Source organism: Dromaius novaehollandiae, chromosome 7 (assembly GCF_036370855.1).
Source record: "Dromaius novaehollandiae isolate bDroNov1 chromosome 7, bDroNov1.hap1, whole genome shotgun sequence".
Lineage (NCBI taxonomy): Eukaryota > Metazoa > Chordata > Aves > Casuariiformes > Dromaiidae > Dromaius > Dromaius novaehollandiae.
The window spans coordinates 4,655,314-4,683,131 of NC_088104.1; the positions used below are offsets into that span (position 1 = coordinate 4,655,314).

General features: G+C 39.5%; 1 long non-coding RNA gene across 2 annotated transcripts; it reads right to left on the minus strand.

Annotated features, from left to right (window-relative positions):
• Positions 1-399: 399 nt before the first annotated feature.
• On the minus strand, positions 400-27,735 carry LOC112981736 (uncharacterized). Of its 2 annotated transcripts, none has more exons than XR_003258799.2 (7): positions 27,403-27,735; positions 24,630-24,731; positions 13,668-13,801; positions 8,647-8,786; positions 5,684-5,746; positions 5,357-5,561; positions 400-547 (listed from the first exon to the last, which is right to left on the minus strand). It is a non-coding gene; the product is annotated as an uncharacterized LOC112981736 (long non-coding RNA). The 2 variants fall into 2 exon arrangements; XR_010390087.1 differs by lacking the exon at positions 400-547 and adding an exon at positions 3,447-4,606.
• Between the last annotated feature and the right edge of the window lie 83 nt (positions 27,736-27,818).

Below are 27,818 nucleotides of genomic sequence, written 5' to 3' on the forward strand. Positions count from 1 at the left end.
CTTTGAGCAGTGAAGGGAAAGGAGAAGGAGCACTTGTTTCAAAGTAGTGGACAGCTTTTATGTTTCTATAGAATATACCTGAACAAGAGTTTTCTTTCATGCTAAGCAACGTCTTCTACTTTAGCTAGCAAAGGAATAACCACCCTGGGCTAGCGTTTTCACAATTTTAGTAGCAAAATTTTTAAGATGATGCCACCAATTCAGCTTTGGAGCTCAGCTATAGGAGGATACAAAGGTAAAGCACAACAACTTGACTAGACCTAATCACTCAGGCCAGTATCCTGGCGTGTCAAAGGCCCATAACGAAGGGAAAAGGAGATGAACTGATTCACAATTTTCGTTATTGACAAAGTTACCCATTTGACGGGTCCAGAAATGGAGCTCCTGAAGCAAATGCTCTTTCGCCAGAGGGAGCAGCTGGGAGGTCCCCGGGCACCGATGCCTCTGTCCGAGCTACCAGCGGTTTTGTGTCACCTCCAACCTCTGCCAGACTGGTACTGCTTGACACACCATGCTCTAAGTGTCCAGTCTGGTATGACAGTCGCACCTGAAACAGCAGAGATATTTAAAATAAACAACTTTGAACACAAGGGGTCTTTTTTTATGGTAAAGCAGTGTGATTTAGAAGATAAAACCAAACGGATTTTTTTTTTTTTAATCCAAGAAAATCTCTTTTAAAATAGGAAAAAGTCTGACCTATACCAGAATTCTTTGAGGAATGACAGTGGTTTTTACTACAGCTTTCTTTTCAAGATCATTTTTTCCAAGCTTTTTATAAATTGCTGGAGTACCCAATTTTTCTTCTTGCAGTTAATTTTAACAAGCAATTTTAAAACTCTAAACAGTTTAAAATGTAGCAAAATATTTTTTTTAAATGACAGACTAAAGCTTTTCTGATTATTTTTTGTACAGAAAGGATGATAGCTGGTTTATAAAATATTATCATTCTTAATGTTTGGCCCAAATCTTGCCATGATCATAGTTCGGGGTTTTGAAACTATTTCCTACCCAGAAATAGAGTGCAAGTCATACATATTTATCTACTTCTTTCCAACTGACTTTTCTGAGCACCCACAGCAGTATGGGAGCAAAGAGAGGCCAATTAGCCTTATTGCTATTTAGTATTCTGTTGATATTTGTTAAGATCATTTTTTTCATGTTCCCATACCATTAATTTGATAAAATTCAGTAAAATTTCATTTGAAATTTACATGTGGCTCATCTTAATTAGAATTTGAATAATTTTATTTAAAAAACCCAACAATGCAACTAATAATAATGTATACATGTAAATAATGCAATAAAATGTATACATTTTATTTGTCTAGAGGATTAACTGAAGTTCTTTTGTCCTGCTTAGGTTTTCCTTCTTCAGGAACACTTGCGAAACTGAGCATCCGAGTTATACTTGCATAGAAATTCACATATTCCAGTGGTCTCACCAGCTACACTGAAATAATATTATTTCCTCTGAGATGAAACGAGTTGACTTCTGCTTTGGAAAATCCTTTCCTCTGCTCAGCAAATGGGGAAATACTTATGAAATTTTTTTTTAAAAAAGTCTTAACTAAAGTCTAAATCTTTGTACTGCAGACAATTCTGAAGCAGTCACTTAAATAAGAGATTTGACAGCATCCATCCCAAGCACATTAGGGTGCACATGGGACTTTGTCCAAACTCAGATTTTAACTCTGCATCTAGCTACATTACAGTAGCATATTTTGCTTAGGACTGATGTCTTGGGAAAGGTCTATGCAGCCCAAAAAGGGAAAGGTTTACATTTTCTGAAATCTCCTAATCCTGCTTTTCTGCAGTCTCTCCGTAAAATTGCTACCTTTTCCTTAGAGGACAAAAAGCTCAGTGGTTTCTTCAGTTCTTTGAGGGCAATAACACAATACAAGTTCTAGACACCAGGGAGGAAAGAAGAAAAAAGGACCATGTGACACTTGTGGCAAAATACAGCGATGAAACAGCTTGAATTAAAAAAAAAAAAAAAAAAAAAAAAAAAAAAAAAAAAAAAGCAAATGAAAGAAAACCCATCCAAACAAAAACTCCAGAAACAGCTCCAAATCCTACCGTTCTTCATGGTAAATTCAGAGAATACTAAAATCTTTCAGTAAATATGGATGAGGGACATATGAATGGTCTAGTGACAGATTCAGAGAAGGAAGGAGGACTGAATTCATCAAGTACATATCCTTAGCCAGTAACATCACATATGTTTCAAGCACAGTAAAAAGCCCCCCAAAACTATTTGGGGAGTGGGGTGAAAGAGTGTGATAACTGGATGATGGGCTGAAAAATAAAACATTAATGCCCAGGAACAAACCCTTGCTTTCTCTCTTAAAACTACACAAAAGCATCTCTAAAACAGAGCTGTGTTGCTTTTTTTGCCGTAGGGCCCAAGAAAAGCTAATTTCCTCTCCGGGGAGATTTGCTGCAAGGCAGGTCACAGACAGGTGGACCGCATCCACCTCCCTAGACTGATGCTAATGCCATCTCAAGCAAAAATAATACGCCTTGTAGTAAGAGGGGATCCTCTCCCTTGTTTTTTCCTTGCTTCCCTGACGTGCCTGGCTTGTGAAGGTGGCCAGCACGCCTGCGAGGGGCTCACGGCACAGGTTCCCGGAAAGCCTGCTCGCTGGGCTTGAGCTGGGGACGAAGGAGAAACGGGAAGCGCGAGCCCCAGCCATTGCGGCCATACCTCCAGCTGCTGCAAGGGAGGCAGCAGATCAATTAATTCATTCATTCTGCTATCGCAAAGGTTTGCTTACTTCCATGATCAGCAGTTCTCCTTGCATGCATGTTAACTGCTCTGGCAAGAGTGTCTCAGCCCAATTTGGTTTGAGTGACAAAAGCTAATTTTATTGATGCACAGCCTTCTGTGATCCTAGGTAGGAGGTCCGACGATACACATCAAATGGCTTCTCCAAAAATATCGCAGTGATTGATAATGAGGCAGTGATGCAGATTTTTGACACTTTTGATCCTACCACAAGCAAATGCTAAATTTAAACAAGAGAATTTTAAAACCAGTGCCACATTGCTTTAAAAGTGATTATGGAAAGATATACATAGTTTAACGAAGACTAGTGTTACTCAATGAAGATTATTTTAAACTCAAAATAAAACAGGAGGAAAAAAATAGCTAAACTTGAAACAAACTGATGTATGCAATGTGTCAGATATATTATTAATTTTCCTTTTAATGGCGAAGTCATACACTGCAGTGTGATTCCACTACTGTATTTTACTATAACCTCTGGATATACGTCAAGTATTAAGTTAGGTGTATAAGCAACCTATCTGGAAGAACCTGAACAAGGAAGATGCCTGACAGTTACAAGAAAAGCATTTATTATATGTCTATATTTTGTTTCATTAATCATGTATGTTCATGAACCAATCATAGCAATTTACTATGCACCGTTTCAAGACATCTTATGTTACAATGGTGTCATTTTCACTTTGATCACCTAAAGATCTTGCAAGATGACATTTACAACCAAAGGACGTGGCTCCTCTGTACATGCTGTATGAATGTGTAGCAGAGATTTTGCAGTGCTAAAGGAAAAAAAACCTTATAGTGCAACACAGTTTGCAAGATACAGAAATTAATTATGTAGCTCAAAGATAACAACCCCAAAATTAGATAGAAATATTCAGGTGAAGTGATTTGCACATGATTTTAATAGTGGATAAGCAACAGAAGGAGATAGTGTTCATTTTCTCATGTAATATTTGATCATGAAGTTCTACTAGGTGGTATCTCATTCGATCTGTACAACAGCCTGAAAAATGCACTCTTTAAAAAACAATCTAAAATGTTTTTAAAAGTCTTGTTTTTCCTATCTATTATTGCATTTATATTGTGAGAAACCAAATACATGTTTAGCAAAAGATAGTTACGAGTACATTACCATAATGTAGTACTTCCTTTCCCCTTAATCTCATGGTCAGTGCAAGAAATGTTGTGATCCTAAGTGTTAGATACAGACTAATTTTATGGAACCCAGGTTTACAACTTCTTCACTGTTCATTTCTGCCTTTTATTGCACCTTTCATAAACCTGCTGATTAATATCAAACAGTGAACAACTCTGACAAGCAGGATTACTAATCCAACACAACTGTTTATAGTGTGAATGAAAAAAGTGCTCCATTTCCAGCCACTGCGCTTAATAATAAATTCCTGTTGTACTTAAATGTTGAAGGGATTACATAACTGTCAAAGTTTCTTTAAATGTTAAGGGTAGTAATCATATTAAAGACACACTATACAGAAGCTAAAGCAAATGTCACTTTCGTTATTATTACCATATTTGCATGGAGTTTTAAAATACGAGGCCAGATTCCTAAACATGTCAAATTTGTGCTCGTTGCTCCTAGAGAGAGCAACGAGGAAGAGCGGCTGCAAGCTCCACCAGCCGGGCTGCGATCGCGTGCCATATAAGGGCCAGAAAAAGGAGCTCCACGTGCTTCCGCGTAGCCACAGGGCTGTTCTCGATTACACCAGCTGAAACAGTACCACCAGGACAATTGTGCCAGAGCGACGCAGAGCAATACCACACATTCCTCTTCTCTCGCGCCCTCTTCCGCTGTGCATACTTCATGCGAGAAAGAAAGGAGCTGTTAGATTGGCTCACTACCGTTACAGGACAACCCTGAAGTACCCGTTTAGGACGTGCTTATGACAACTGTGGCCCTCTTAGGTATCTGAAAACAGTGATAGCCGGGAACCCGGTGCAAAAAAAAAAAATCAATTGAGAAGATGCTTATACATGTGGTCTTTGGTGCTTTTCCTCCTACCAACACAACTGGCTTTAACACATCGTACTAAAAACTCTGGAGTCAATTAATGCCTTATTATCAAGCCATACTATAAGTTTTCTAACGTTTCCAGAGATAATTCTGATAAATCAATTACACATTTTATCCAAAAAGAAAAAAGAAATTCAGACCTTGGTCTTGAATTGGACTCTATATTAGACTCCGTCACTATAATGGAGTCATCTGGAGGATTAAAACTTGAGACTGATGTCGCCTCTAATTATGGTTATTGGCAAAGAAACAATTCTTTGACTATTCTTCTCAAGCACTGGGGTTATTCACACAGATCCACGCCCCTCGTCCAGCAAGACAAGAGGAATGCTTACCGATGGGAGTTATGAGCACGCAGTGAAACTCCTGTTCCCAAGTTAGAAATGGGACCCCATCATTAGCATTCCTGATATTCATAGCACTGCTCACGTTCCCTGGCATTCAGCGCCACCGAGCCAGAAGTCTTGATCAAAAACATGTAAGCATGATTTTCATACACCTCTTTAAACCTCTGAATCATTTTTAGAAGTGCTCACCTTCAGAGTCCTGCTGCAGTGCTTGCTTTAGCAGGTCGGGCTTCGGGCATGCTCTCATCCGAAAAACGAGTGCCAGCGTTGCTGGTCAGCATTAACATCCCGGAGGAGCATCAGCTCTACGACGGTGTCCAAGTCCCTTCCTCCAATGCTCACTATGGTTCCTCTTCAAAGTCACCTAATCAACTACTGCCAGAATTGTCTATTGCTTTATAATAAACAGAACAATGAAAAGGCAATGAGAGCAAGTGTTATTAATTCACACAGGTTAAGGTCCAGAGAAAATTACATGCTCGCCACCTAAAAGTTAAGCATTGCACAGTAACATACCTACAGCAGGATGGAAAGCATTCTTCACGGCTTGAGAATCCCTGAGATCTTGAACATTTTCCTCTACAAATTCAAGACAAAAATTCAAAACATTTGCCAATAATATACATGTAAGAATAGACATGGGTCTGGATAGGGTCTAGAGAAGGTCAAATTGCTTTGAAACCTTTTATCTTTTTTTAGGTTAGTTATCACTATGGCAGTAGTTATAAATATTTTGTGAAAAATATAAATAAAGCAGGCTGGATGTGGCATACTCTGAACGGGTGTCACTCGAGAACATAAAATAGTTGTTTTTTCTTCTTCTTTTTAGTCAAATTTCTAGGAAAGATTTTGGCAAAAGTGTAGTGAGACACAACTCCTTCTGTCAGCGTAGAAAGTACCATGCGCACTGAGTCAGCCCTAGAGCGCACAGCCAGGCTATGGCCAGCTCCCTGCCGTCGTGGTTGAGTCCCACTCCTCTCCCTGACGTCTGGCCCTCTCTTCGCGTTGAGCTCCTCCTTTATGGGAATTTTGAGGGGGAAAAATTGGCCACGTTCTTATTTCTCAACATTCTTTGACCAACTGTCCAAACAAACTGCCTTTTTCAAATTAAGCTTCTATTTAGTGACTCTCTTTTTAATCTCTAGTTTGGTGTCTGTCCATAAACAAAGGGAAGACCCTGTGACCCAGCAGATGGTTACCTTAGATAGTTTCCTTTGTGTTAAGGTTGGAACGGGGAATGCTATACTCTTTTCCTGGATCTTGAGGTCTCCCTATTCCATTGATATTTATCGTCTAATGCCTGATGACAGGGCAATGGAGATGGCACGTTTCAGCTCCATTTCTAACACTATCAAAGTCCCTTTCCAGTGTAACTGAACTGTTCTAATTATGCACATTTCCCTTTGCTGTATTCCTCGAGGTCTTGTCTCACCAAATGATGTAAGTCTTGATTACAGTTCTTGTATTCAGCTTGTACAACGAGGCTGAAATACTCCTGAACACCTTGATGACAAGTACATGGATTTGCCTGGCAAAACAATAACCACGCTAAAGCTCTTTTAACATCCTGGTTTCTTTGCTGAAAGCATCTGCCTATACTGTCAATTCATCCTGAGCCTCTTGGGTGTCTGACTTCAGCATAAGTATGCAAGCCCTATAAATGAATACATGCCGCTGGGGGTAGCACTTACAGTAGAAGAGTATCGTCTCATGAGTGATAAGGGTGACAGAAGTGCAAAGCAGAGCTGAGTGGATCTGGCACTCGCATTGCGAACAACACAGCATTCGTACTGCAAGATTTTTCCCACAGAATGACATGCAATAATTTATTCCAAGCCTTTCCAACTTGTGTGTGTGTTTTTTTTTCTTCTTTCTCTGTGAAGTTGCTATCCTCTGCAGCTTTTCTCTAAATAATTATTTAAGGGAAGATGCTGCTGCTAAAATGAAGTACCTCATTTGAGGGAAAATAACCAATCTGATCAAGTAAATAATTACTAGTCAGAAGTCCTCCCACACAACTGCATTCTACAAAAGTATAGCACTGAGGGGAGGAAAAAAAAAAAGATTTTTTAATACTAAAATATTGGTGCATCAGGTTTAAAAGATATTCCATTTTTAAACACTAGTTTTAATAACTATACAAGCAAAATAAAAATGCACTTCCCAACATTTTAAGCAGGAAATGCAGTTTATTCAATGATGACCCTGTTCTGAGCATTTCCACTTCCTAGAAGTCAGAGCATGAAAGACTTCCAGATCCCCCAAAGCAGCACATGGCAGCACAAAAACCTCTCATCCTGGGCCAGATGAGCTCTCCAACACAAGCCACTATCAGATGTTTGAGCAGATGCAAGAGTTGGTGCAATGGAGGTGGCCATGGACACTCCTCCTCTGAAGTAGACCAAACATCTTCTGACCACACTGGACTCCAAAACAGCTGGATAGAGGCAGTATCCTGTCAGTGCTGATACGCCTAAGCTTCTGTGGGATGTGTTCCCATATTCTGCTGTGCCATGTGGCATGTCTGCTGAAAAAGAGGACTTCAGAACCCAACGATCCCAGGGTCTGAAGCCACAGTGCAGACTCCAAAACCTCCCTGGTCACCTATGAGCACTCCATTTCTCTTCCCCCATCTCTCCTGTCCCCTCCACCTAGGTCCTCTTCTATAATGATAGCTTTCTAGCTATAGTATAGCAATGCCTTGCTGCACTGTTCAGCTCCTCAGTAAAAAATGGCTATAAAGAGCACAAGTCTTGCACAAGCCCTTAAAAATTTGCATTCCCTGTACGTATAGAAATTCAGGTAAAGAGAACAAGCACATACATCTATCCATCCATCCATTTTCCCCCCTGGAGTCTTTGCTCAGTCTCAAGGCTATACACAACTGTGCATGAGACAAACTCCTCTCGCCTTTCTGCTGCCTGTCGTCCTGCTGCTGTTGGTTAGTGGGAAAGAGATAGGGAGATAGATACTACTCTTCAAAACAGTTCTACTCTGCAGTTAGTGACTTGATGTCTTCAGCAACCTGGTCAAAGTGTAATCCTTAAGCACACGTCTTCCTTTAGACTAAAAACCTTACAGCAAAACCAGCATGAAAATGAGGAAAGCATTCAGCATTACAGTCAGTTCAGTTAGTCTCTCCTTGACTTCCCTAGCTGGCAACATCAAAATACAAGCACAGCCTCCAAAACGCAAGCTTATAATGTCAACTAAAGGTCACAATTTTATTATTTTAAAACTAGCCAAGTAACAGTCTTAAAATGTCCGAATGGAAAAGAAAGAGTAATAATATTCCAGGAGGGATATATTCATTGAAGTTAACGGAAAGGTGGAGGAAAAATCACCAGTTTTGCTTCATAATTTTAACAAATCCTTTTGAGCTATCTAACGAGACTGAAATATTGCAGTCCTTTAGCTATGGGAAATCCAACCAGCTCTCACCTCGCTCTACAGCAGTGCGAAGGAAGGGGAATACTTACATAACTTTTATGAGAAGTACAATGCTATCTACAATAATTGGCATTTTTGGTTTCGAGATGCTTGCTGATGAGTCCAGCGCAGACAGCTGGTGTGAATTCAGCTTGCAGCTTCTCCAGCCAGTAATCCTCACAGATCGCAACTGTATTATGGTAAAAATCATACAATTATAGCAATACAGGAAACAAAAATTAACAAAACACCAGAATTAACAAAGGGAGGGGAGCAAAGGGGGAGACACAGCAGAAATGATCTGAAGAGCAGTCTGCGAGATGACAAACAGGTCTTTTCTCCGATATCTATGATGCTCCCAGGGAGCCACTGAAGGAGCACATGATTCACTGCTCTAACCATATGCAGGTCTTTGTGAGGCTGTCTTAATAGATTTCTGTAATACATACATCATTTAAAAACATACTTTCATTTAAAAGTTCAGTTTTTTAAGTACATCAAAGCTTTGAAAATGTAGATTTATTTCTTTTAATAGTGCATATTAATAATATTGATATAATTATCACTATTCATATTTGAAGACTCCCGAATACAAATTTTTCAAAGGTTACTTGAAATGCAGAATTGGGAGTAAAGAGATCCATAATTTAGTGGGTAGAAGTGGGAGTCAAGATTTCTGGAGCCTAATTTTCCCACTATTTAAATACTGCAGAGAATCAATGTAAAGCTCTGAAACGAACTTTGGAAAAATTGCTTCATTCTAATGCTACAAATACTCGATATATAAACTCTATAGACCAAAATTCATACACTTTACAAAGATATGGTGTGGTTTAATTGAGCGCTTTGAGATCTCATGATGAAAGAGTAAATGCAAGTATAAAGTAATATAATAAAAATACCACCATTAATTAGAGTTATTAAAATTTCACATACTAAAATCTATAATCCAAGCAGGAGGGACCAAGTTATTCATGAGTGTTTAATACAAGGATGCACACTGAGAACCTGGCATACCAAAATTGGTCTTTTTGTTTTGTCCAGTCTTTGGAGAACAATAAATAAGTCCCCTTAAAATAAGAATGATAAACTGTTGTGCCTGTATACTTAGATTTGCTTTTTAGGATGGTCAGTTAGTACTCAAATACCATTAGTACAATATTTACCTAGTGAATGCTAGGTAAAACCTGCCAATCCCAGGGTGCCGTCCCGGCTTCCCACGGCAGGGACACGCGGGAGGTGCTATCCTCCTGCTCACAGCAAAGGTGCAGCGATATGCAGAGCCCTATTTAGGGATAACAAGATAATCCGGCAACCAAAGTGTCTGAACTAACCACCACCAGTGGCCGCATCAGCTACATGCCAGCAGCCTGAGGACTGTGACTAAGTTGCACATACATTTGCATAAGTTATATAAAAATGAATGTATAAAGTTATATTTATCTGTACTTGTATCTTCTTTGATATGAGTAGATGTTGCCTGTCCACCCACAGTAAAAACTTACAATATTGTAGGCTCATAAATACAGAAAGGAGGAGAGCAAATTACAACAGATTTCTCCTAGGCTCTACGTTAAATATTGTTCAGAGTAGATATGCAGACAGCAGCGAGGCCTCATAACGCATTGGTAAATTAGCCATCAACACGACACCGTGTCCAGTGCTATCGCGGCGCCAATGGGAAGGTACACGTGCAGGAAATAAGTCTGGTCCCACGTGATAAATAACCTCACTTCTCCACCTCGATTGCCTGGTGCATCCTGGGTCATTGCAACGATGCCGATGGCGACACTTCTCCACCTCGCAGCGTGTCCCACCCGCGACGGGGCTCAAACACGAGCAATAAGGGTCTGAGCCGGCTCCCACCAAAGGCTGGCGGGAGCCTTCCCACCACCTCCGAAGAGAACTGAATCAGGTCCTCACTGAATAGCGAGGAAGATGTTCATCAAGATTTATAAACATGATTTTCTGCTCATCTTTCTGCTTCCTAACTTCATAATCTCCGTTTCCTGGCCTAATGCCATGCATTGCTGTTCTGTAGTTGATTTACAATAAACAGAAGACAAACTCTGTAAACTTGTATTTTACTGCCAGTGACACACACTTGAAATTCCCTCTGTATTCTCAATGAGAGGGAGAAAAAAAAACATTACTATATTTCCTCCAGATCTTTGTAGTATCTGGCTTAATCCCTAATTGAAAAAGAGTAGATTGTTATGGAGACACAAATTATACTGTACATAATGAATTTCATCAGAATACAAATATAACAATATTGATTTTTGCCTTTCATCTAGGGTACATCATATCTGAAACTTGGGAACCATTTAGCTTTCAGTTTCCTCAAAGTAGTTGTGAGGAGACTCAGAATTTCAGAGTAATTGCAAGGATATGTGAAGCTCAAATCCAGCTTAACGACAAAGGGGAAGAGAAACTAAGAAATCTCAATTAGTGTAACCAGGGATAACTAGATTCAGTTTCTGAGTGAATAGTATCAGATTAGCGCGATGAAACAAAACACTCGTATAGGAAATATCAAGGTTTTGTGGGAAGAAGTGACAAAAGCCAGGAAATCTCAAGTTAAAGTTGCCGCATTCCCCCTCTGGAAGATCACAGCCCAAAGAGGGCCAAATTGCACAAGATAAAAAAATGTCAGCCTGAACTTTTGGTTTCCTCTTTGGGTTAGTTTTCTTTATCATTAAACTCTTGTTTTTGCAATTAAAAAAAAAAAGTGGGTAAGGCTAATACATTTAGTTTCAGGAAAAAACAAAAACAAACAAAATCTAAAAATATAATTCATCCCTACCTATATTTTACAAATGTAGTAATATTGAATTTCCATGGAAAATAAGCTATTAGGTAATGTAGTAGGTAACTGCAGAGTATAGCATGTAGAGATATATTTATAGTCAGTGTTATTTTGTACCCAGTGCACTGATCTACTCTGTAGCTACAAGATTAACAAGATTTCTTGAAATATTTATTGTGTATCCAATTGAACAGAACATCTTCTTTGGATGACACAATATAAATTACCTAATTAAGACACATGATCTGTGTAATAAACCCACATATATAAAACATGTGCAGCAAACAGTTTTTCAGCCCAAATGTGTCATTGGATTGTTTTTTTTATTTATTTATTTTCAATTTAGAAAAAAGTATACCACATGTAGACAAATTGTCTCCCAAATTTCCTTTTTCTTTTTTCTTTCAGTTACAAAGGCATTGCCATTACACAAGTCTAAAACCGAGTTTCTCAGGCTGGTAGATTTGCAATTTATTTTCTAATTTTAACTTAAAAAAAAAAAGGCTGAAATATACTTCTTTAAAGGAGATGCATATCTATGATGTCAAAGTTATGTATGGCAGCAATATAGATAAAATTCTATATCACCATTAGAACTTTTGCTGATTAAAAAAACTAGCATGTCACAGAATGAGCATAGCACATATAATCCCAATGGATGAAGTCCCAAAGGGTAAATTTGATCCTGAGTACTGTACATAAAATGGAGACTAGCACGTAGTAGTAGAGAATTGCTATCATCTCTGTGTACAGTAATGGGAAAGTCATCACTAAAAAGCAATGCCCAGTTCTGGCATTCACACATTAAAGAGGATGGCAAAATCCCTAGAACTGACTTAGCAAAGAACCACTGAAATGATTTATTCAAAACCCACCTCACAAATTTAAACTCCATCTGTTTCATTTATTAAAGAGAAGGGTTTTGAATATTAAGAGAACTTTCATTCAAACATAAAAAACATTAAAAAAATGCAAAGGTTAGAAGTTAAAGCTAAAGAAATTCAAAAGAGAAATATTTAAAACACTGATAAGAACTGGGCATCGCAACAAAATATTAAAACTTATTCTTCCATGAAAAGGAATATTTCTGGAGTTGAGGCTTTAAGAACTATATAAGTTCAAGCATAAATTAGAAATCACACAATGGCATTACTGGATGAAGTCCTATGGCCTATAGAACAAGAGGTCGGACTAGTGCCTTCTGACCTTTAAATACAAAGGCAATATTTTTATTTGGCACTGCTATTATTTGAAGTCCGCTAGCCCCGCGAGTTCCCAGTCACAATCAGAGTCCGCATTGGGGAAGATCCTGAGCAAACACAGAGATTTCATGAGCTATCCCCAAGAGCCCCCAGTTTTAAAGCTCGATTTTGCAACTTGCAGTGAATACAATCCCACAAAAGTGGGATCAGCTTCCCAAAGTCGGTGATAATGGAATACCAAAGCTTATTATAATGGTATTTCTTTCATTTTGCCATCATCGTGTTTGGGAGCTTGACTGCATTCCTTGCAAAGCAGCCTATTCTGTTCACTCACACAAGGCTCCGAATTGCCCTTGAAGATCCCCAAGTTTATTAACTGCAGACTCCTGGTGCCAGCTATTTTCGATGGCAAGCCAAAAGACGGGAAGGGGCTTGTGACCTACATGACACGTACCTCGAGCATACACCGGAGATTTCTTTGATCTGAACCTCTCCAACACAGAAAGACTCCTTGCATCACCTACACAAGCTCTGTTTTCCACATTTTAAGGCCTTAAAGGTCTCCGAGTTACCCAGAGAAAGATTCATTAATCCCGATTTTAGAATAGCCTAGCTAATGGGGTGTCCCATTTTTAAAGTCATCTGTTGAAATATCCACACTTTCAAGGTCTCTCCTGTTCCTTTGAGGTCTGGTGCTGATGTACTTACTTTTGGATACCAGTGCCAAGAAATTACACATATAAGGTTTAAATAGCGCGGTTCATGTCCCCAGAACTGTTATAGCTCTAATCGCCACAATAGTTACTAAAAGCATGTGCTCCAGACTGGTGGGATTCAGTTTCAATTTTTAGCATACTATTTTCACTGCATCCTACACCCAGCCATAGCTTATCTATCATTTGATTCTGACAGATACATATTTTATATTTTGACAAGCAACCCACTTGACTGCTTTCCTGTGACATCATCTTATCTCTGAATGTACCAACCTGTTAATAACTTCATTTTCTGGTTGAATTTTTCCAAATTAAATTAAGCAGGCGAAACATGTTAAGCTCACCAAGTCCTTTTAACACTTCTGCTGAAGGGCATCTTCTGATAGCTTGATTTCGAAAAGGGCAGCGTGCAACCTGTTCAGAGAGGGATTTGGTCCAAGACATCAGGTTTGTGGAAGGTAATAGCCTTTTTTCTTAGCTGCAAAAAATAAAATTAAACTAAACTAAAAAAGGGGAGAAAACAACAGCAAACAACTAAAATTAAATATTTATCGTCTAACTGTTAACTAATATTCTAAAGATTATATCATTATTTAATGGTGCTTGAAGGAAACCCTTATAAGATAAAAAGGAGCAATACAATCTAACAAACTAATTTTCTATTTTTCTCTGTAGATAGAGAGATGGAAGCTAACTATAGTGCAATGTTAGCATGAAATAATTTTCCCTCTATCTTGCAACAATAAAAAGTCAGCAGAAGCTTTTCTTTCATGTTAATTAAAACAATTTTAGGGAAAAAAATATTCTTCCTGGATATACCATATAATATAGTTAGTTAAATATAGGCACTTTTGCACTTTTCTTATTCCATAATTAGCTCAACAACAGAAGCAATACTGAACTGGACATGAAATCAAAGGACAGTGACAAAATTTATTTGGATAGCATGGACACAAAATCAGAAAATTAGGCTCTTTTCCCAGTTGCATAGCTTGCAACATTTTTTTCCCCCATTCCGTGCCTCGATATTCTGCCATTTAAACTAAAAAAGTTGCTCTAAAGACAAGGAAAATCAACGTGAAAACATAGCGCAACATTTTATTTATTTATTTATTTTTAGCATTGTGTTACAAGTTAAAAAATAATGTTCTTATTTCCTAGAGTTTTCCTACATATTCAGGTTGTTTCAAAAAACAGGAAAGAAAGTTGTTGTTGGCAGTGGCCGCATGTGACAACGACGTTGGGCTGGTCAACAAGGCCCAAGCGAGAGGCCCAAAGCGCCCGTAGCAGCAGGTCTGGCCACCACCACCACGGCACCCGGGGCCTCCCCAGCCCCGCGCAGACCACCGGTGGTGGGCAAAATGAGGAAAAAAAGGGAAGCTCAGCACGTGCTTCGGGTCAGCAGCAAGTTCACGACAACGGGAACGCGTTCTGGCAAGAGCAACGGATGCGAGGGGCCGCAGGAGGAGCAAGCGCGTCCCTTCCCACGTCGCAGGAAGGTCCTGCCTCGGATGGGGTGGTCTTGGCACGTGCTCAGGCAAAGCCGCGACGGCTGCAAGGAAGCAGAAAGCCCAACTGCATGGCTGGGCTCGAGCGGTCGGAGCCTTCTGGCTCCTCCCTTTGCTTTCGCTTTGCACCTACGTTCTGCTCTGAAGTGAGAGGACAGATGAGGAGCTGAAAGAGAAGTTGATATTATTCCCCTGGAGTTACGCCTTTGAAAGCCTGTTCAGAGACCTGAACTGCATAAAATGTCATTGCATAAATTACTGCTACGCTGGGACTTCATTAGCATTTGTAGTTTGCATGGCTTGATATATACGAAAATATCCATTTAGGGCCAAATCCTCATCCCATTTAACTCAAGGAGAGTATAACTTTCAACTCTAACAGGGTGTCAGACTCCAGCAGGGAGATTTGAAAACACAGCGTATCTTGTTGGGCTTTATACCAGCAATCATCAAAGCTCCCTGGTGTGAGAAACGCCACCCGGCACCAGCGAAAGCTGAGATGTGCGAGGGACTGCCAGAGCTCCCCGCGCTCGTGCTTTGCCCCATCTGAGCTCTCCGTACTGCTAACTTTTAAGCCAGCCTTCCACTTATTAGAAAGCAGATTCAGAGCAATAATGAAAGACCCTAAATTTTGATAAATCCTTTCATTTTCTTTACCGATGCTGAAAACACATTTTTTCTGGCAGTGCTAACAGTGGCCTGATCCCATCTATCTTATTGTTGTAACAGTCTTATTTCAAATCATCGCAGGGTTTCCCTAGAAAAGGGCTCCGGATCTGAGGCAGAAGATCTAAGCAAGCTGGAATTAGTGAACTGCTTCACAAAGGCTGAGCCTTTTAAATAGAGATACGTATTATTTGGGAGCTACATGCAGCAGTTGACATACATGCCATTGTAATGGGGACTAAAAACAATCTGCGACTTTGACTTGCTTAAAACAGATTTAATTAGAACTAATACAAATGCATCTTTCCTACATGGTTGATCTAATCAGCACTGGCAGTTTTAATTACAAGCCTATTTAAGGTGAACATATTGCATTACTGTGAAAAAGATGCATTATTTTACATTGTAGGTGTACCTCCTACTTCTCTATCTGTCACACAAGCACTGTCTTTAATAGCTGCTAATGTTATGTCTCATTTTCTAAGTTCAATTTTCTAAGTTTCTAGGCACAATCTGATGGAATCCAACCCAAATCTAATAATTGCAATCTATTTTATTTTTTCTTCACTGTTTAGTTTTCACCACAAAGAAAATGACAGGTCTAATATGAGGCTCCTGAAATGTAGTTACATCTAAGCTTCAGCGCTCCAGAGCACATAAAATAAATATATGATCAATGAAATGAAACATGACAAAATGTTTCATATTGATGTTATTTTTCTTTTCAAAACGTCTTTTATGGTTAATGCCCTCAGTCACTTTTTCCATACATTTTCTTTTTTGTAATATATAGCTTTCCTAGTTCTGATTTCAAGTTCAGGGTGCCTGGGGAGAATTGGAAGATTTCTTCAAACCAAGACTGTTCCTTCAGCCTTTCACATGAGAAAATTGTTAGGCGCATTAAAGTATTCCTGACTATGTTGCATTCCTTTGTTCAGAGTGAGTTTTGGGAACACATCCTTTTCTCATTATATTTCCATAAAATATATTTGATCTATTCTATTCTTAGAATACCTCTGATGTGGTCTGTGAATGGAGCACAGTATAAAAATATTTCTTTTTTTTATACGAGACAAAATGTTTCCATTTCTTAGACACATAAAAAATCACTATATAGCACTCCACGAAAGTAAAACTTTACAGAAAGTTTTGGTATAACTCAGCACAGATCACAAAAGGAATCTGTCCTTGTAGCATTCAGTTGTAACTCAGAGCCTCATCAAACACACAGACAGGGAGAGAGGGAGAAGAGAAAGAGGGGAAGAACAGAGAAAAGGGAAAGAGAAATAGAGGAAGAATGAGACCTGGGCAATACTACTGGGAAGCAAGTTTATATTTAGAAGCACAGAAAGATGTTAACCATGTGCCTCCTAGAAAAAAAAAAAATCTGCCGTAATAGTAGTTGACAATAAAATCACCTTTGGAAAAAGTCTTAATACTTTCAGAGCAGAGCTCGGGATATTTCCAAATGCAGACAGCTGTCTGAAATGTTTACGCAGACAGATCACCACAGCACTCTGGGCATTTTCCCCCTTCCCTTCCCTATCTTCTTGTTGTCGTTGTCTTCTTCAGGAGCTTGAGAAACCCTAGGTAGGAGCCACTTCTAGCAGCTCGTTTCTACAGCTGGGGCTCGGCTTGCCCGGCTATTGCTACACCCATAAAATGATGGTTTTCATCAATTTCTTCAGAGCACTTTTTTTTCTCTCTGAAGTTTTCCGCTTGCCCAAGAACTGTTGCTCTAACCTGACACGCTGGAAACACGAGGACCGAGAACACAAGGTTTTCCCTACTCGGGATGAATCCCAGTGCAGCCATCGTGCCGGCAATAAGTGAAACGACCCTGGTGCAAAGAGCAGCAGCAGCAAGGGGAGAAATCACAGTTTCCACCAGCTGAGTGTGCCCCTGATTTCGACTCAAGTAATGTCATCTAATGCGAGCTGGGAGCCTGCATCAGCCCAGCTGCATTGGTTACTGACCACAAATGACTTAATCCCCAGCATAAACAAGGCCTAACGCTAAAACTCGTTTGCCCATTCCCTCACAGCTTCCTACTCACAGTTCACAGAAGATCACTGCTCCTGGTTCCCACGACTGCACAGTCGGGATCAAAGGCTTAAAGTGAAAAAATATAAAGCTTTTTTTTTTTTTGCTTTAAATTCAGGTTACAAATGCCTTTGCCTCACTGTGCTGAACTGTTGAGAAAACAAAACAAAACGAAACAAAAAAAAAACCCCAAAACAAAACCAAAACAGACATAGAAAAACATTTTTAAATCTCCAAGCAGTTACGGGCTTGCTTAGGTACAGACAGCAGCAGATGATGGGACGCAGTTCGTGCTTCTCGTTATTCCCATAAATATATTTATTTATTGTTGATTGTTTAAGAGACAAACTGGTATTCCCTCCAGATGCTGTCTGAACAGCCTTGGAAAGGCTTGAGTCGGCTAAGCCATAAAGCAGGTGAAGTAATTCTTTGCTTTTTTTTTTTTTTTTTTTTTTTTTTTTTTAATCTCTTGGGAGCTGAAAAATACTAGAGAAAATCATGTAAACTGAAAAGTCAAGTCTGTGGAGAACAATGCATTTTTTTGCATCAGTCCTTCCCTTTAGAGGAGTGAAATACAGCTTATGATCTCAAAATCAGGCTGCTGGTGTCTGTCTGGGAGCACTCTGCGTCTCCAGCACAAAACCGCCGCCGACTCCGTCCATACGGCAGAGCCTGGAAGTTCACGTAGGTGCGTTGGCAGAGCTGGGTCATCTAGCCCATAATGCACCTGGTTGCTATCACTTTTACTTTAAAGAGCACTAAAATGCAGCTAATAAAATTTAAAAAGAAAATCATATGAAGTGACATATAAGTAGGCTTCACATATGAATGAAAAAAGCTTTAGCATGTTCTTTGACACGTGAAGTGTGCATTCTGCCAGGCTTTTCCTGATTAAAGTAATGAGAAACACGCACTATCTTAAAAATAAAATCCCCCAAACCACCTAACCAGACTCACCCACATTAATAAGTACTGCATGTGCAGCAGGATCGTTCTAGCAAAGGAAACTTCTTTTTTTCCCCCCACCCCACTACAAAATATTCTTGGGTAACATACAGCAACGCATTTTCATTGCGCTGTCCACCAATTTGCACACATGCAGGGACTATTTTCCCCTGGGAACTCGCCATTTCCAGCAGCTATTTTAATCGTGACGTGGCCCTTCTGTCCCGTGGGGTGACAGCGCAAGAACCAAGCACGCCAAAGCGCCCTCCAACAAGCAGCTCTCGGCTCCCCGCACCCAAGCGCGAGCTGCAGCCCGGGCTCGGGCCGTGCAGACAGACCGCATCCCGGGGACAGCAGCTTCAAGGGACACCACGTCTCGTGGAGCAGCTGCACGTGCACCGCTGTCGAGCCCAGCAGCGGGGACACGTGACCGTGCCAAAGCCACGCTGGCCCCGTGCAAAGGCACCGCGAGCCCCATTCCCGGGGCGCCGCTCGCCCCCAGAGCTCCTCGGTGGGGCCAGCTCTCCCCGCGCCACCAAAAAGCGCCCAGCCAGAGCCCAAAGAAAAAGGAAAGAACAGTTTGCTTGGCTTCCCAGCTAGATACAAAATCCAAAATGACTGGATTTCACTTTTGCTTTACTACCTTTCACTACCTCCGTTTCCTCCATCACGCTCTACATCTACCTCTACTTAAGCGCCAGGTACAGCCCAGCGACAGAGCGAGCACTTTGTTTATCGACAGCTCTTCATATCAGCTCAGCGCTCCACAGGATCGATCCCTTAATTTGCAACATCTTTTAAGCATGTCAGAGATCAGAAATGAGCCATATCTTGCTTCTTAACAAGTTTCTATATAAATCCCCGCCTTGTTAATAACAAAATACAGTGCCTTCCGCCAATGATCAAATTCTACAATTTAGCAATGTTAATGACCCTTTACTGTGGAGCACTGACATATTTTTATAATAAAGGTTATGACTTGCATTGTATTTATTATAAGCAGCGGTTTCATATTTAAAAAAAATCAATGGTTTAATATGTAACACCTAAATATATGACCTTCCTATGGCTACATTTCAAAGGCAATGTGTGTGTTCTATTTGACTTTTTTTTTAAACCTCACTCTTCAGAAAGTTGTAAATATTCTAGAAAGCTTGTTAATCATGAAATCTCGTAAAGTGAAATTTGTCCAGGGCAGGGGGAATCTATATGATTTTCAGCAAATTGCCTTTGTTTCAGATGCACTGGTTCATGTGTCAGCACGCAAGTCTGTCATGCCTGGTTACATTTGTCTTGTTGTGTTAAAATTACGTTCCTGACATAACCAGGCTCAATGCCCCATCGCCATTATGCATCAGGCTGCCCATTTTAAGAGCTTTTAACATCTTGGTATAACACTTCCTTACTTTTTTCCCCGTTTCCTTGCAAGAACATTTTGAATTTCTTTTCCTTCATCTTCCTCAGTGACAAAATGTCACACTCTTCTTGCAGGTGGTCAAGGCTTAAATGTGTGTATTGGTAAATGGATAACATGCTTTGTTATGGATATAGAAGAGCTCAGAATTGTAGTATCAATATTTATGGGGCTACAGACAATAATATGATGGGTGTCAAACACTTTGTGAAATAGCTATTGATTTTCATAGCTCCATTTTGAAGTAGGAACACAAGGTATACACCCATGGCACAGTGCTCCACGCCAACAACGTGAGTAGCTCCCTTAAACACCCAACTTTCAATCTTCACACGCAATTCCTCTCCCCCCACTGACAGCCATAAACTGAAAGTCTCCTCTAGTATGGCAGTCTAGAGAGAAGCCACCTAAAAAAGTATTTTTTCTATAATATTCATCGTCATTATTGATCTCCCCAAGCAAATAGCAAACACGCTATCATTTAATATCATATCATATCCCATAAAGCTGCACAGCCGTGAGCAGAAGCAGCAGTATATTAATTTTTTGAATGCCTGTATCAAGACTAACTTTCCTTTGGGAAAGAGACCCTGGACTTCAGAAATTTGTATTTGAATTATTTATACAAGCACAAAAGCAAAGTAAATATGCCCTGTAAGTGAGCAGCTTTGTGCATTAGCTGACTTTGCAAGTATCTATCCATGTTTGAGTCTTGAGGTAACGTACTTCAAAATTAACATAAATAAATTTTATACAAGCAAGAATTAACAAAACAGTGATTAATCATGCTATCAAGAGTAATCATGCCAGAAGTCAATCTTTCTTCAACAACAGTAGCTGATGCACACTGTGTTATGTCACACACCCATAAAAAGTAACAGATAATACCTTTTGGTGCAAAAATTGTAATAGCAGCACCTGACTTTGTACACTGACATAAAATAGGTATAAAATAGATGATCATAAGGTACTTGAGCATTTAAATATGAACAAGCTTGAAAATTTCACCTAGTGACACCAGCAGACTAGGATAAAATACATTTAATATTTCATAATTCAAACTACAAATTTTTCCTTATTATAAGGCTGAAACTCATATGTTATTTGTTAATGACTTCAAAGGAGCCCACTACCCCCTTTCTTCAGCTACTCTCAAGTAACTGAGCAGTTTATGATCCAGACGTGGTAACACCCCGAGATACTGTGGGGTCCTAGTTTGGAACTTTTTGAACTGCACTAGAACTTTTATAAAGAAAAAATAAATAAAATGAATAAACTGAATGGCAAATTTGTTAGTCTGAGACTAAACATGTTTTTTTAATGAAATTGACTGGTTTACTTCTTGCAGCATTCCAAAAAATTAAAAATAATAAACAACTCAGACTCGCTGCCTCTTTAGCTGGACAGGTTTCCCACAGCTGAATCCTTTGATGATACTCTTTGGACTTTCTATTTTAAGAAATTATCCCTTTCTGCTTCTCTCTGGAGGCAAACACTCTTGCTCTCCTGCCAATCTTCCTCCTGACCTTTCTGTCCTGTGTACTTGGCTATTCCATCTCTTTTCCGAAAGTCCTTTCTCTCCTTCCACATTGCTAGACCCTCTTCATTTCGATTGCCAGTAATTCCCTCTCAGTTGCCAGGAGCCGTCTTCTTCTGTCCTGGCTGCCAAACTATCTAATCTGCTAGGCTTTCTTCCTCACTTTTGCCAGAAGATTTCTCCAACTTCCCGAGAAAAGCGTATTGCCAAGACCACCCCATGTACTTGCACTGGTGTAACAACCAATATTGATACAACTGGATATATTAACTGCAGGAACCACATGCAGTAATAAAACCTACATTATTATGACATTGAACTTATATGTAAACATCGACCATAATTACACATCAAGAGGAAATTACTTTTCACATGCTATAGGTAATAATTTTAACTCAATCTCTAATTTCCAAAACAAAATATTATGTTAAAGAACATGTAAAGATATATTGGAGACCACTGCCTTTCTCACGTGGAGAACAGGGACCTGGTCAGTAAACACCTCTTGCCATGAATTTCATGAAAATAGTACCCTGATCATGTCAGCTGCTTTGTAAAAATTTCACGTAAACTGCCTAAAAAGGTACTGTTTGTGGCAATAACTGCAGCACAGTACTCAGCCTCCTGCTCCTGCGCAAACTCTTTGACGTAGTCACTAACGAAAGCCAACTCCAATTCTCGCTGAAGACTATTTATTAGACCCCTCCATGCTGTGGGCCAGACCAAGAACTGTCCCTGCCTGGGGACTAAAGGAGGTTATTCTTTCTGGCCTCGGACAAAGACCCTGTCTACAGGAATGTGATTCTTTTCAGCTACAGCTTGCAATATATACCTATTCCTGCAAAACTTTGCATTTAAACATGCTGATACTGTCATTCATAACCTCCAGGCTTGATTACTGTAGTTCTCATAATCACAGTAGGAAACCACTAACTTTAAGAGAATTACAAATCTTTCAGACTACAGTAAACCAGAAGCAGAGGAGGCCTCCAGCCCGTCACCCTTACACTCAGCCCTCCTCCCATTAAATATCAAGCAAAATCCCTTATTTCACTGCAAGTTTTCAAAAGCCTCCGAGGGACTGACCAACTCTGCGGGCTCCATCACCCAGCATGAGCGCGCTCGCACTTGAGAATTGCCTTCAAATAGGAACATCACCAAGAATCAGACTCACAGAGACAGATTAAGTGGTTCAGGCAACAAAAGGAGACTTGCTCCTAAAAATACAGCGATGATTAGAATACCAGCATTTCTAAAAACCACTAACATACCTTGCTTTTTCGACCTACAGCAGCCTCACAAGAATAACGCGATAAAATAAAAGACTACTCCAAAGCTCCCTCTTCATAGGTTGAGGGTAAGGAAAAAATAATAAATACATCCATTGCAACATTTTGAGGCCAGAGAGCTGAATGCTGCCTAAATACCTACTAGCGCAAAAGTAGATTGATAGAAACAGTTGTGAACTTAGCCAAAACTTCTTCAGCATACTCTGCCTGGTGTAAACGCTGCTCAATAAAAGCAGATCATTTGCTCAGGCCAGGACACTGAAGTCTACAAAACCGTGCTCAGCTTCAGAGTTGTAAAGTCTTAAAAGCTTATTATGGTTTCAAAGGCCATCCAAGCTCTCGCTGGGTCAGTTTTACCTGGCAAAGGTAGCCAGCATCCTAACCTTCATGTTCATATTTACACAGTAAAGTAGAACAGCTTTCAATTTAGGGAATAAAACACTCTCCAGATGAAGAAAATTCTCACATTACAGTACGTTAAGAAGAATCTACTTCAATTGTGGTCAGTTGTCATGGAGAAAGAAGGGGGGGGGGGAAATATATTCCCATGTGAAAACCTTTCTCATTTAAACACACACACACACACACACACAGAGTCCCAACTCCCCTCCTTCCTGTGTTTGACATTTTATGCAAAGTAGGTGAATCTGGAATGAGAGATCATTTAAAAAATATTCATTATGCTATTTATGTAGATAAATGCGGTTGTGTAAAAGTATAACAGGAATGCGTTCACAATTGGTTTAAGTAATTTTCTCTTGGCAAACCACCATAAAAAACAGGGGCGTCATGGCGCCACCAGAATCCTAAATTGTGGTGGAGAATCATCAGTACACATGGCATTAATCTCGGTCTCGTTGCAGGAGACACCCTTGCTTGCATTACCGGCCTGTCTCTTAAATCTAAGATGTTGTAACTTGAGTTTAAAATGACACCATAAATAAGATATGCCCTTCCCCCCTCCTCCAGACAAAAAATTAGCCACTTTATTAAAAAGACACATATTTCAGACGGTTTATTCCAGTTAGCATTCTTTATTGCCAAAGCACAACGAAAGCGTAATACTAATGGGTTAATAATAGACCATGTAATCTTCAGCATTCATATTGGACATGATTCAGACTACTGAGAGACTTTTTAAATATATACATATAATTAGTTAACCCATTGGTATTACATTCTTGTTACTTTGAATTGATCACAAGACTTTAGGGATCTCATTATACCATACCAGTTTATTTTCCCTAGTGACTGAGAACACTCAGCTGTCTTTTAATATCTTACTATTAAATGCTTACATAGTTTTTCTGTCGTTTTTTACCTTTTCCTAAAATTCAGAGGTGCTGAGTTTTGTTAATACAGTAATTTAAAATATTACCATTCTCTCTGCAAATTTCTCTATGATCTCTGAGCATTTTTTAAAATGTTCTGCCAGATGAAATTCATGTCTCCTAAAGGAAACCGTGTCTCTATTTTGGTGGAAAAATAAAAGACTGATAGTTTGGGAACACCCACTCAAGATAAAATAAGGATCCTGGAAGATTTCCTGTGGGGGTTAATGGAGGCCAGGCCAATGGTAACCGACCTTGAAGTCCCCAGATGAAGCTTTGTGTTTGTCCTCAGATTATTTATTTATTATTTTAAAGATTCGTTAGTATGCAAACCTAACTTTGTCAACCCTGGTACGGTGGCAGTCCAAAAAATGTCACTGATAAGTGCCACCTTTATATGTGCTATAAAAAAGGAAAAGGAACTAAATATGGAAATATATTTAGTTGCTTTTGTTATATTCTATTTAGTACAGCGTTGCCAAAAACATGCTAACATTATTCAGAGATAGTACAGCAGCATAGCATTAGCATATTAAATAATTATCAGATACAAGTATTTTAAACGAAACTTACCCACAATGACACATGTTTAATTCAGACTGTGAGCCATGGTGTGCTTTTCCCAACAAGTTATATGACTGTAACACTGTCTTAAAAAGCTATTATTCAAGGTACCTCAGGAAAAAAAAGGGAAAAAAAAGTGTTGAAGATCCATACACAGGCTTTCTGCAAATGAATATGATGTATTCCAGAAACAACACGCATTCACACAGACACTCAATAAGAAAGGGACTGTTTACTCAGTTTATAGCTTGAAAACCACTAGGGACTGTGTTCCAGTATGGGAAATTTTAGTACAGTGCATTGTTAATACAAAATAAAAAGCAAGCCTGGGAAGTTAGGATTATATTTTTTTGAAAATGCTTGTTTGGACCATTAAAAAAAATATTGCTTTCTAATGTCAAAGTATGAACAAATACTTTTTCAGATGAATAAAATCTGTAATCAGTTAGATAAGAGCAATATGCCTTTTTTTGGCATTTAATCAAACAATGAAATCACATACACATTTCCTGACACAAAAGACAAATGATGTAATAATCTGAAGGAGTTTCTCTATCTCCTTGGAACTTTGCATACTTGACTTGTTTTCCATATTTTGTGACTTTAAATGGTGGGAAAATTATATTAAAATGCTTGTAGCAGTTCCTCTAAACTAGCATCCTTTTTGTTTTATTGTATTTAATATAAAAGCAGCAATTATTTGATTTCAAAGTTATGAAAATATGTACCTTATGAGAAAACAAGCAATTTAAGCTTTAATTGGTGTCATTTTTCACAGAACTGGCAAGATTCTTGCATCCCTGGCATGTTGTTTTCTATAAAACTGCAGAGCTGCTTTCAATGAATGTTTTACGAATGTATAAGTTGTTACATGAAGGTATGTGAGTGGATGCCTGGAAATATAAGATTTCTGGGGGGATTTATTCACAAAAGATGCATTTCATTTCATAGTGTATATACCATAATTTTTCCTTAATATTCCTAATGTGCTTTGCTTCCCATTAAGCATTTCTTCCATTCTTGTATGGGAAGAAAGGGGAGGTGTGTTAGAAGGATATTTTGCACAGGAGAAATAAAGATGGAGGAAACAATGGGAAAAAACGCTTTGAAAAAATTATTTTGGGTATGTATTTTATGTAAAATCAGGCACCTAAATCGGTTTTTTTTTTCTTTTTTTTTTTCTTTTTTTTTTTAGTGAAAGGCTTAAACCCTAATTTAACTTTCCTATATGAAGTGCATAATAGTCGCCTCCTTAGCTGGCAAGGGCATGTGTGTACGTGCATGATTTTCTTCTTTTATTTATATATATATATATATTTTTTAATGGTACCTATAAGCCCTGAACTAGAGGCCTGTTACACGAGTTCCTGCACAGATGCACTGCAAGAGATAGTCCCAGTTAGCCTGACCCGCGTGTGCTGCTCTCCAACCCCCTGTACAGGTAATGAAAGGGGGTATACGACTGCATAACGAGTGCAGGATACCCATCGAAGCACTGCGGTGACCTGGCCACATGAAGAAAGCTTGAGCAGATGGAGATATTGCTGAAAGCCTGAGATACGGCAGTACCTTTTGCCAGAGGCAGGTCTTTATGGGAGAGGGGGTCCATGGACACCGCAACGCCAGGCTCTGCCCCTCCTGTCCCTACCACCACCCTCGCGGGTTCCTCTAGCAGCACCTCCATGGGAGGAAGAGCCCGAGGAACGGCATCGCGGTGGCCCCACCAGCAGCCCCGGCACCAAGGGCTGGACCTCTCCTTGAGACGGTCCCTCTCTAAGCACAGAGAGGGTGCCCACCACAGAACAAGCGTCTACACCACAAGCACTTTAGCACTTTCTTTTAGCCAGCAAATACTCAGAAATAACAACAAGCAGGCCTTCCATCCCACACATGGGCCAAACTGCTCAATTCATTTACTTAAGCAGAAATTATATCTTCCAGAACAATTACATGCCAGTAAAGACATATGAAAACTCCAGTATTGCCACTGGATTGGGACCCTGCCCTGTACAATCAGCCATGCTTAAGGTTGTCAGTGTCTTGAAGACAGAGTCTAGGAGACTAGATTTTTTTCCCCTCTTAAAAATTGGAAGCATCATGAGCTGAAGCATCACAAGCTACTGCTTTTGGAATATCAGCACGTCTCAGCCTCAACTAGGAGGGCCAATATAGTTCTAAGCAGTTAGTTAAGCGTTCACACCCATTTAGCCCATAATTTCTCTGTTCTAGATTTTATTAGGTTGACACGAACACCTTTGGGTGATTAAGATTTCTGCTTAACTACATGCTTGTTGGAACTGGCAGCAGATACCCATGAAATACCCAAATATAGCGACAGACTCTTCCACCTTTCATCTTCCTATCTACCTTTTAATATAACCCTTCTTGCATCAAAACACCTAGTACCATGACTTTCTATCTGTTTGTGACCCTTCCTTCTTCACACTTCAACATTTTAATTAAAAAGCAATAAAATGCTTTAATTTGAGGTTTGTACATAAAAATACAAGTAAAAATACAAATATACTGGGCAAATACTGTTGAAATCTGAGCTGAAAGGCAGTTAGAGTAACTTTAACCACCTGAGAAATGCAATAATCACCCTGAAATGCACAGCCTGGAGTGTTTTATTGCCATTATAAACTGCAACTTATACATTAAAATAAGGAAAACAGTCAGACCCATCCATTTATGAGCTATAATAAATATGCTTATGACATCACTGACAACCAGTCACAAACTTCCAAACACATCCAGAGCTCTAAAGCAATTTCACAATTACCTTTTAAATCTGTTTTCTATCAGCACATGTGTGTTTCTTGGGTGTGCGCAAACACAACCACAGACCTGATTCAGCAACAGTGTCTTCGTGGGTGCAAAGGTCTAAGAGCAGCTCACGGCAAGCTTTGATTCTCCAGGCTCTTGGCCTAACTTCGTGCAAACACAAAACAAAAAAAATCCAATTTTTGAAAAGTTCAGAGAATCATTCCTACATATCTTTTGTACTTCTTTTCATTAACATCGCCTTAGGAATGATCTAGTGGGGAAATGTCTAAAATGGCCAGCTACAGCTTTTCTGAAACCCTTCTGTTTGAGGGTCAACCCTTCCTTAGCTATTTATGCTAAGTGGTCACATGCCAGAAAAGATAGCCTTTGCATGCAGCTTTGACCACGGTCACTTGGCCACTTTTGCCAGAT